General features: G+C 33.0%; 1 protein-coding gene across 4 annotated transcripts in view; it reads left to right on the forward strand.

Moving 5' to 3' along the window:
* Positions 1–12,119, forward strand: part of Brat (tripartite motif-containing protein brain tumor) — a 114,311-nt gene that overhangs the window by 60,274 nt on the left and 41,918 nt on the right. For 2 of the 4 annotated variants that reach the window (XM_083037534.1, XM_083037524.1), the window contains one exon: positions 2,650–2,742. The exons of the other annotated variants lie outside the window; for them this stretch is intronic. The gene's annotated coding sequence lies outside the window, so the exon portion shown is untranslated. The remainder of the gene's footprint in view (positions 1–2,649; positions 2,743–12,119) is intronic. 4 annotated transcript variants of the gene reach the window in all.

The raw sequence follows: 12,119 nt of genomic DNA on the forward strand, positions 1-12,119 counted from the left end.
TTTTACTTTTTTTCGCAAGATTTTGACAATTTCATTTCTATCGTTCGTCGTCGTTTGCACATCTGCGAATTTCACGGTGGCACATCCTTGGCTCACTTCCAGACCGTCGTTATTGAATTCCCCATCGAACGATTGTGATTCGTTGTTTTACAACTGCGGCTGCAACGTCCCTCTCTTACGCCAGGTGCGTCGGGTAAATTGATGGCGATTAACTTACGCAACGTTCCCTCGTTTCCGCGCCCTTCCAAAGTTCCGTCGTTAACATTTTCCATCGTCGTTACGACCGACACAGGATCGTCCCATTTTATGTCCTGAAAAAAGAATAAAGCCGCTCTTAAGGCGCGCAAAGGAACAAATAAGAAAAACAAATTTAGCAAATGGAAACGTATTCAGAATTTATTCTGTTACGGCCATTTTTCCCTTGAAATTCATATACATATATATTTTATAAGTAATAAGTAATAATATATGTATAAGAAATAATATATAAGTAATATATATATAATTAATAATTAATATCTATAATATAATATATGTAGATATATATTATATATTATATATAATATATAATAATTAAAATATATGTTAATATATATTTTTTTTGTTAAATAATTACAATTATTTAAATATAAAAATGTATAAATAATACGTAAAATATATAAAAGTAATTATTTTAAATAATTATATGTGTAATAAATATTAAATTTACATAATGTAATATATAATATAAAATATATATATATATATAATTATATATATACTGCGAAAGGTTTGCGCTATTTTTGTCCCTTTGTCGATGTTGGCGATACACGGGGGTAAAAAATATCGCGCTGAAAATGCTGAATTTTATTAAAATTACGAAAAAGAAACGGAAGTAACGAGGAACTCTCTCGCGCATTAAAGCCTCCCGATAAATTGTTCTATAATACACTCGTTGATCGTTTGCATAAACGCGATAACATCAATGAGAAAAGAATGGAAAAAGGAGACAATTTTGCACGACTGCGTCGTATTTCTGCGCCGTGTGACTTTGCCGTTTAATATCCGCGTCGCGAACACGTATCGACCGCGATGAGTTCTCGTGCGGTTTTGTTCGCGCGGCCGCACGTATGCCGCACGGGTGTCGGTTTCGCCGGAAGTTTCGCTTCGTTGCGTGTTTCCGGCTATCTGTTGAGATCGGACAATAGTATTGCGCGATGCAAAACATTTCGTTTTTCCCTCCCGCGTCTCTCCTCCTTTCTTTCGCTCCACGTGCATACGTTTAGATCAGATGTGTCATTATCGCCGCGAGAAAAAAGTCGACGATGAAACTAGCCGCGATGCAAAGAACGTGATTGTCCGCGCGATCATTTTAAAATATTTAAAATAACATTTTTTAATCGCATACATATTCGCTTTTGCATAATTGTGTGAAATAGTATTTGATAGACATCATATTATATAGTGTATAATTATATTCTACACATATGTTACATTATATTATACATAATATTATCATATTTACATATAATATGCATAATTAAAGTAATTATATACATTATTTTATAATATTTTATTATGCTTAATTATTTTTTTCTTTTTATTTTAATATATCTGCACTATTTTATTTATAGAATGTAAATATTCTTACATGTTACATTTTTATATATCAGTATTACAATTTTATCACAATGCTGCGGTTTATTCTAATCCTCATTTTAACCTCATTAAAACTTCGAGATAATTATCAACTTGACATTTTACACAAACACACACAAATCATACTTCTTTTTTCTTTTCAAATTTATTTCTTAATACTTAACATATGTACCAAAATATCTACGCATTTGACTGTTTCATTATCGCTCTTAATTTATATTTAATGAAGAATATTTTATTTCTCTTTGCAATAAGAAATCTTTTAGGAATTAATATTTCTTTTTGTATAATTTTTTATATATTTTAGATACCAGGGAATGATAATTTTTTTGATAATTTTTTCGATCATATATGCGATGTCTTTCTGCGAATTAATTCACAGTTTTGCATCTGTTTTTTTTTTTTTTTTTTTTTTTTCGTCATGACTTCTCAGGCGAAAACTAATTTTTCGAAGAAAAATCTCCAATGTTATCGATTTGCTCCTCATGTTTTCGGTAGTGAAGAGATATTTTATTTTAAACGGCAAAATTCCGAACATGTACCAGAGAATTCATTTTGCGCATTCTTTTCGAACGTTCGATACCAGCCGCTATTGTAATATTGATCGTGTCACGAATATCGATTACTAAAACCACCTTTGATATTTCGTTTTTGCGGTATTGTGAAATAAATAATTGTGTATTTTTGACATGTGTTAAAAAAGTGATAACACTATGAAATATAATCTTTTTTCGTTATCGTAATGACAGGAACTATTTCTAAAAATTATCAAGAACTTTTCCTATGGTTCTAAATAACTCAGAACTCTTAACAGAACTATGATAGCATAACATAAGAGGATGCCAACTTCACACACCCGATAAATGTTGTAATAAATCATGCTACAAGTATAATTTGTTTTGTAATATAGATATTATAAAAGATTAAGATTTACACGAATGTGTTGTGTCCCATTCATGCCTCGGGATGCGCGTGCACTTATACTAAACGAAATTTTCTTTCTGCTTTCAGGTGAGTATTGTAATGTCCCAGCAGAGTACCGTGAAAAGGTCGTAAATTTTGCAAGTACCCACGCCGCGAGATTACGAGCATTATATCTTCAAGGTAACGTATAGGCTTTTACGCTACTTGTCAGTGCGAGCTCGCTCTTTACGACTTTGCATCATAATCTCGAAGAATGCGCTACAATTTCCCGGAGCAACCTGAGAAAGCTCTATAAACACCAACCCCCCCAACCCCCCGTTCTGTAATAATATTTATATATCGCGAAACATTTCTTATATTAAAGAAAGTTATTTTAATAATGTCATCATCTCTTGGCAACTCAATATCTCGTTTTGCTTTACGTTGAAAATAGCCCGCGATCATGAGAAATATTTCAATAAGGGGTAGAGAAAAATTATTCCACACAGAGAAAGAGATCGAGACTGATTGTGAGAAAGAAGAAGGTGGAGGGAATCACGTGTCGAACGATTATCGTGGCTGATATGAGAATAGCCGCGTTTGTTTACTTGTCCATTGCCGTCACGAGATTACAACGTGCGAGTCGGTAAATAAAAACTAATTACTGCTGTCAACTTTTGTCGTCGCTGACGCGCGCTTTCCGCTTCTAATATGCGTAAACTCGCGCGCAATTTGCGTCGGTGCACAATGATGCATTGTTCCGGATATCGGACACAAGGCGAAAGTTTTTGCATATTTTCTTCATAAAAGGGCTGCCCGCGATCGGTGAACGTCGAAGAATTCCGTGATACCAAGATAGATCACTCGTCTCTCTCTCCACAAAGTTAGCATCCTATTTTCAGAATTTTCGATATAATCGATAAAATTTAACTCCTGATACGTAAAAACGTTCTGACGATAAAAGGTAAAGGAACAGAGAGATATATGTTTTTAAAATATATTTTTAGCAAAAAATAAAAATAAAATTTAATTTCCAAAGATTGATTAAAATAATTAAATTTGTAAGAGATTTATTCCATCAAAATAACTCTTTGTTTAGGTGTATCATTCAAATATAAAACAAATAAAAATAATTAGTTGGATTAAAAAGATTAATTTAAATATTGTGAAAATATTATATTGTAAAACAAATAAAAATAAGAGAAAATTGGAAAAAATTTCCATGCTTAAAGTATGATCCGAAAACTTTTTTTTTATTTACTTATATGAGAAATTAAAGAAGTAAAAGTGAAATTAAAAATTAAATAATATTAAATTTAGAGATTTATACACCAGTTTCAAAGAAAATAAAAGATTAAAGGCAAGGATTATATGAATGAATTTTGAAATGAAGGAAAAAGAAAGAGGAATAAAAAAGAAAAAAGAGAAAAATATTTAAATATAAATATAAAAAATGAATTACATAAAAATAAACATTTTATTAAAATTTATATTAAATAAATAAAAATTTTTTAAATAAATTTAGGAACAAAATTTAATTTTTTAAAATGTATTTAAGATAAAATTGTAGAAAAAAAATGAAATAATTTCTGATACAATAAAAATATTATGATGATTATTAAAGATTATATATATATATATATATATATATATATATATATATATATAAAACAGGAATTCCTTCAATGAAGGAAACACGCGTATATTATATTACAAATATATGATGAAAGTATATCTTCAGGTCGCTGTACCTCGCGAGAGATTTTATAATCGCGACAGGCTATCTATGTAAATTCCAATCTCCTGTCGTCCCCCCTGCGGCCATATCTGCGCGTCAGAAGGAGCAATTAATCTCGCAATTAATATATCGGACGGTATTCACCGCAGGGGTTATTCGAGGAGGGTTATTCTTCAGGAAAATTACGCTGTAAGATGTCTAAGCGTGTCTTCGGTATTATGTGGCATCCGCGGGAATATATGTTAATGAATCCCGGTTGAGAGAGAGATGAAATATTGTAATCCCGCGCTCGATGTACCTCTGGTAATTTACGAGGAACTTGCGACAAGAGTTCTACGAACGGACGAACGAACACATGACGATTGAACGTTTAGAATGAAGTCGTCAATTTAATGCGCTTCGAATTGAAAATTTTATGGCGACTCTGTATATACGTATATATTCACAAGTATTTCCGCGCTATAAAAGACTGAATCATGCTCGAATCAAATCGACGCTGCGTTTATCAAAGAAGTCATAGACGAAGCAGGTCGCGATACTCATCTATGCACAAACAGACTACGGTTAGAATCCAGCTGTGTTTTCTCGATGAAACTTCCGAAATATCCAACTTATTCTTCGATTTGTTGGAAATCCATCGCACAGTGTATTTCTTTCTCGCCAAATGTACCGTTGTATTATAATTTATTATTCGAGAGATATACTCGAGACTCGAGTGAGACTCACGCGATCCCTAGGCGCGATCTGCCGGCCGGTGATAATTCATTGCGCTGATACGCGAGTTGTGCAAGGTGTATATGCACCTCCTCCCGCCGGATACTCAGCCTCTCGGAGGCGCATAAATACGTAAATCGCTGCCTGCAGTATTTCCGGATTAATCTCGCGCTCGTCGGTTAATACGTACTTAGGTACCGCGGCCCGCGGCTGCTCTTCTCATGCAAATTATACGATAGCACAGAAAAGTGAACAGAAGAGTTGATACGCCCCGAAGACGAAAAGTTCGAAGTTCCTTCCTTTCTTCCCAAATGCTTTCTTGCATGCATATCGAGCAATGACGATCTTGTTGATTCTTTTTTTAATATATATATATTAAAATTGATAGGTCAGTTCATCTACATCTCATTGGATCGTCTCTTCTAAACTTACGTTACTTCAAAATTTAGTTATTTATTTATTTGTACACAGAAAGAATTTTCTCTTAGAATTTACCCTAAAAATCATGGTAATCGTGGGACAATATGATATGGAAAGAATTTTATGAGAATTTCTCTGATTAATATTTATCACAATAAAGATAATAACATCTATCACAATAAAATATAAAATATGTTTGGTTGATTTTACTATGCTGTTTAGTAAAATTAATCAAATGTTTTTTATATTTTATTGTGATAGATGTTATTATTTTTATTGTGATAAATATTAATCAGAGAAATTCTCATAAAATTCTTCAGGGTAATTTGTAAGAGAAAATTCTCTCTCAGAGTGTATATGATATGAAAATTATATTGTGTACGCATGATATATTGCATGATGCCTTTTTGACATTTTTTATTATTTAAATTTAGCGAAAAAAATAGGATTACATAATGATATTTTCAATCGATTATGATCGAATTGAGAGGATAATTAGATAGAATAGAAAATTCGTGCGTGGGTCTCGCTGTACGTTAAATTATCTCATTACGATTTTTGCGATCGAAGGTTTCGTAGGCGTTCGGGAATAAAGAAAATCGAAAGTCGCATATAGAAGGAGAGACGAATATATTCCCGAACGCGGTTGTGGCGGTATATACACGGGGAAAAGCATCAGCACCTACGCGATGCGTGCCGACATTCTAAAAATACGGGTTTATTTTAGCGAGGAGAGGGATGTGTGTACCCGTGTGTGAGAGCAGGACGTTACACGGCTAAGTGCTATACGGGCAGGTTTAGAGGAAGGTCACAGTGCGAGCATCATAGTTGCGCGCAGAAGAGCGCGAACGAAATATATGTTGAGAAAAACGCATTTCACATGCGAATTTAAAAGAAAGGAAAAAATGCACGATAGGATCGCGTGTGTACAGGACTCGCCTCTCCGTCGCGAGTTTTATCGCACGCAACAAATCTCTGCGCACGCTTATATAGTACATTATTTCTCCATGTGTTTAGCAAACGTGTAATTAAATTTATTTCACAATTACCGCGATTTTGACAACAAAAACTCGACCGGACCCGTTCTTTCTTCTGCATTTTACCGTTCCGCGCAAATGAAAAAGCTCCTTCGAAGAGGAGCAAAGAACTATGGCGATCCCATCGAAATAGTCGCAACCATCTTTCGAGTCTGACAACGATATCGATCGTGCGGAAGGTCGCGTGCGTGCATGATTCTCCTGTCCCCGTCTAGAGACATGTCATCAGCGCGTGCGGCGCCGGGCATCGGGCGCCGCGACGGCCTTCTCTCCTCCGACGTTGAAGGAAAAAAGTGGAGAATAGAAAAGAGCGGGCGCGTCGCGCTGCGTCGCGGTGTTTAATTATTTCTACCACGGCCCAGACACATGTGTGCGAGCAAAAAAAAATTTCCCCGACACAAAGCCGCACGGCTGTGTTCTCTCTGTAATAAAGGTCGATAGACCGAGAGGAAATTTTCTCTTCGACGTAATTACATTTCCGATAAGAGGAGGAGACGCGTGCAGCTTTAATAAAGAAAAAAAGCAAACATTAATCATTTTTTAATCGATCATCTTTTTGACAGTTTTACTTATTTTTACATTCTTATTTAAATTTTATAAATATTTTATTTTTATTTTATATAATATATATTATATATTATATTATATATTATGTATGTTATATTTTATATTATATATAATATAAATATTCCATATATATTTTTTTGCACTTAAAATATATTATAAATAATATATGTATGAAATTTTCTTGCTAGAGAAGCTTATTATATTAGAAAAGAGAAGAACACTTATTCCTCAATTTTCGATAGATACTCCGTTTTCTTTTATGTACGAACCATCCAACCGCGCAAAGAACTTTATATAAGTTACTGCAACTGCTCTTATCCAATTTTCGATCGTCGGAATCGCGCCGTTAGCGGACGCTGATCTTGTTTCCGGCTGTTCGGCTTTCTCGCCAATCAGTGCGCCAAACTAATTTTAGTCTCTATCGATTCCTACCTATATAGTAGAATTCGGGCTAGCCTTTCGTCCGTGAACGCGATGGATGATACCGCTTTTAATAATTTCGACAAATAAATCGTATGCATCACGGAAGATCGAGAAACATTGATCGCGTCACGAGTATCTTCTGCTTGAAATTTACTTTCGATAATAATATATTTGTATCGAATATCTTGCGCGAATCTTGAAACAATATTAGAAATCTCAAAGATCATATGATAAATATCCCAAAGTCTCGAAGTCCCGGAATCTTGGAAACCTTGAAACTTTGACATGAAAATCGACACGACAACTTGGTATCGCGAGACTGAAATCTTTACAGAAGCTTGGAGCTTCAATAGATTCAAAGGTTACGACACTTCGAGCTTTGAAACCTCGTAACAGTGCTATTTGGCGATTTCGAAAATTTTGTGTGCGACGAAAAGTTCGAGTAAAAAGAAAAAAAGATTAATCAAAATTGTGCTAATATTTCCGTGAACCGTCATATTTTATGGTGCGGGCTTATTCGAAACGCAAAGCGATATGCGTAAATATTTCAACGCCACTGGGATTTTAACAATATTGCTACGTGTATTTCTGCAACGGATTGATAGCATTTAATAGGCGCCTGTGTAAAAGACGTGTCCGTTGCAGTAACGTCATTTTCACGTCGGTGAAAACCGTCTCTCGTCGCGCGAGCGATATGGGACGTTGCGTTATGCCGCAATAAGCGAGAGAGCCGGACTCCTGGTTTAACATTATAAATATCGGCCATACGTACCCGATATGTATATATATCGATCGATGTCTCTGACACAACGTGTGTGCGTCGTTGTAAACAACCTCACCACACGGTGAAACGAGTCAGAAATAATTTCCGCTCTTTTCACGGCGCTTTAGAGAAAGCTGGATATCACATAAATAGGCATCATCGGCGCGTTGCTCACTAATGTGTAACTAGTAGTACCTATTGCCTGAATCACCGACCGATTCATCGCGCCAAGTGCCAGAGATTTTTATCTTAATTCGACTTTGCGTGTGCAAAAAAAATAATAAAACGAACAGGTTGAATTTTATAACTGAGATTATATATCTCGAATAAAACGCACGCACATAGAATAGCGTCACGTTGAAAATTTATTAGACAGATTTAGCGAGAATCATATCTTGTAACACAGGATGTATACTCCCGGGAAAAACCTTGAAAAACTAATATTCTCAGGGAATTTTGTTTTATCTTGAAAAATCAGTGATTATCTGGAATTTGATTGAGATTCAGGGAATTTAACAAAAAATTGCTCTTTTGATAATTTTATTATTATTTAGCACTGAAGAAACATGTGTCTAACATATCTTTGCAATATTTAAGTTTTTTTTAAATGTGATTTTTTTTAAATTGGAGATCTATTTTTCAAGATATTAAGATCTTATAATAAGTTTCATAGAAAATTGTTCAATTTTTTTTAATAGGTAATATTTAAATAAATTAGTACTCATCCTTATTTATTTAATTAGTACTCTTTATTTATTTAATAAATAAATAATTTATTTAAATAAATTAATATTCCTTAAGACATTTACACAAAATTATTTTTTGTTTTATTTTATATTTTTGCATATATTTTTAGTATTTAGATATAGTGATATATCGTACTTATTGTCCAAATTAATTTTACAATTAATAAATGAATATTAAATGCTAGAAAAACTGCACTCTTGTGATAACTTTGGAATCGTATGAATAGAAAACATTATATATAAAAAGCGCATACAGCAAAGAAACTTATTTTAAAAGGCTGCATCTACAAATTTTCTTATTTTATCTGAATTTTAAACGAAAATATCTGGAAGATTAGGGAATTCTCAGAGAAATTTTTTACAAAATTTGAGTAGACACCCTGAAAACGAACAGGTTGAATTTTATAACTGAGATTATATATCTCGAATAAAACGCACGCATATAGAATAGTGTCACGTTGAAAATTTATTAGACATATTTAACGAGAATCACATCTTGTAACAGATATCCTTGACTCGAACGCGCATAAAAATTACGTCGCTATAATGCATAAATATAATCACCCTCGAAGAACTCCTGTCACGTGGACATAGTAATTAAGAAAGTTTTTCTTCTGACGGGCAGGAGATTTTCTCTTTGAAACATCGCGTCGCCCCCGGGCGATGTCGCGTCTCCAATAAATGAGGGAGAAATGAGCCTCCATAAATTAATAAACCTTCGGAGCGCTTGCGCGGTGCATCTCTCTCTTTCACATTAAAATTGCATTCTGTGTTTATGTTACCGCGGCCGGTCGCAACCACGTTCCGTTGCGTTCCGTTCTACATTGTAGCCGATGGTGTGTAACGTAACATGAAAGTAAATTTCAGGGGCCGCTGGCCATCGTTGAAAGATTGATCGCAAGGCCGAGGAGAGATGTAGCTTCGACGTAGCATTTTCCTCCTCACAACCTGCCCGTAACCATAAATCCTTCCTCGCTTTTGCAAAATACGTTTCGAGCAGTCGAAAAAGAAAACCACAGAATTCCATGGAATATTAACGATTGATAAATGTAATGAAAAAATGCTAATAAATGTATCTGCAAGTTTTAACGGCGATTAAAATAAGAAGGAAAAATTGTTGAAGGCTCGAAATCGAAATAAGCTATAAGAGTTTTAAGAAATATAGAACGTGATTAATGATGAAAGAATAAATATCTGTTATTTTAAAATTGTTGTGGTATATTCAATCTTGTTTTTATTTCTACTCTTTACACAGACACACAAAATTGTTTTTTTTTTGTTTTTCTCATTTATCTTAATCGTTAAAACTTGCAACCATTATTTGTCTGCGTTTTTAATTACATTATATCAAATATCTTGATGAAAATTTAAACTGAAAAATTCCATGAAAATATAAACTTGATTCAAAATACGTATAAACAAAACTAAGTTTGAACAGAGATAAAAATAGTTTTATTATATCTCCAATATTTGCTTGTGCTTTATATTTTTATATCGAGAATAATCGACAAATTCGTGTCAATGACTCCGTTAGAGTTTGACCAATTTAGTCCGCTTTACGGTAATTTGCGGTATAATTTGCATAAATTCGTCCTTAGGCTCTCTTTGGAACGAGCGAGTGAAACTAGCTACAGTATAATGCAGGTAATCCTAAAGTCTAAGTTAGCACGAAGTGTACGGTCGCTCTTTATTACTTCACCGTGAGAAATTGTTCGCGCAACGAACCGCATTACAATTAGCAATTAACATTGCGGCGGCCGTATGTTAATTAGAGTAATAACCGTGATACGGCCGCTCCAGAACCTTAATCTCGTTTCGCGCCCCGGAAAAATGATAAAAACTTGTTATTGTTAACTTTGACCAGATATATAAATTACAGGTTTGGGCGAGCGTCCGAAATACAATTATATCAATTGCAGAAACGCGTTTTGTATTTATAATTATTATTATTATTGTTTCTTTTCCCTTTTGGATATTTTAATCTCGAACGCGTAAAAACTATAAAAGTAAAAAATTATTAAAATTGTGCCATATTAAAATATATATAAAAAAAGTATGTGATATAAAATCAACGCACATCTTAATAATTATTCATTGCTTTTATTTTTGATTATTTTATTATTTCTAAAAAAATACACCGTCTAGAGAATAATAATAGAGATAATTAATTATAAAGAATAAATATATACTTTATATATAAATTATATATATAAATAGAAAATAAAAAAAATATAAATATATACATCATAAAGAATAAATAATAACTATAAATTCAAAAATAATAATTATAAAAATATATAAATAATTTTATTTAGAAACAAGAAATTACAAAGCGGTGAAAAAGAGATGTATGTTTTTTATAAGAATATATTCTGAAAGTCGAGATTAAAAATTAATCTGATAATATATTTTAAAGTTTAAAGCTACCTTTGTAGACGCACAATGTAGATATATTTCATGATTAGCTCATTCATATTCAACGTAAAAGCGTATCGTTTTTTTTTTTTTTTTTTTTTTGTCATGTACTCACATCCGTGATTAACATCCTGCGGGTCGCATTGTGTAAGATTCTTAAGGTTCTCGATCACACAAATACAAGAAGATGACGCATGCGGGCAATGTTATAATATTGCCCTCGATGCTTCCGTTAGGCATAATTGTTTTTACCGCCATTAAGAGGTCCGGCTATCCCCTTTCCTTCTCATATTTCATGAAGCATAAGAATGAAGCTTAAGCTTGGTCTCAAGCATGGAAATTTTTATAACACTGAGAAAATATATCAGATTGAGAATAATGAAAATTTTATTGAAAGAATCTTAAAGCATAATTATATTGTATGTAGAAAATGGCATTTTCCACTTCAATGCTTTGATAATACAAGAATACAATAATATAATAATACAAAGAAACATTTGAAGCAAGTATCATTATCATAATAAATTTTATTTCATATTTTACTTGGCACAAATATAAAAATCTAATGCTGACGATATATATTCATATTTAAAATATAATTTTATTTTCTGAGAAAAATGTCAATTTAAATCGATTTGACTTAACTTAAGTTAAATAAGCGTATCTGGTTTATGTGTCTTTTATTTCAGTTCTCTTGGGAATTGTAAATTTAAAGAACTTGAAGTTTTAAATTTGTTATCGTAAATCTCTCTCTT

Source organism: Prenolepis imparis, unplaced genomic scaffold (assembly GCF_030444845.1).
Source record: "Prenolepis imparis isolate NDT839.2.m4 unplaced genomic scaffold, iyPreImpa1.0 SCAF_1, whole genome shotgun sequence".
NCBI classification, from domain to species: Eukaryota; Metazoa; Arthropoda; class Insecta; order Hymenoptera; family Formicidae; genus Prenolepis; species Prenolepis imparis.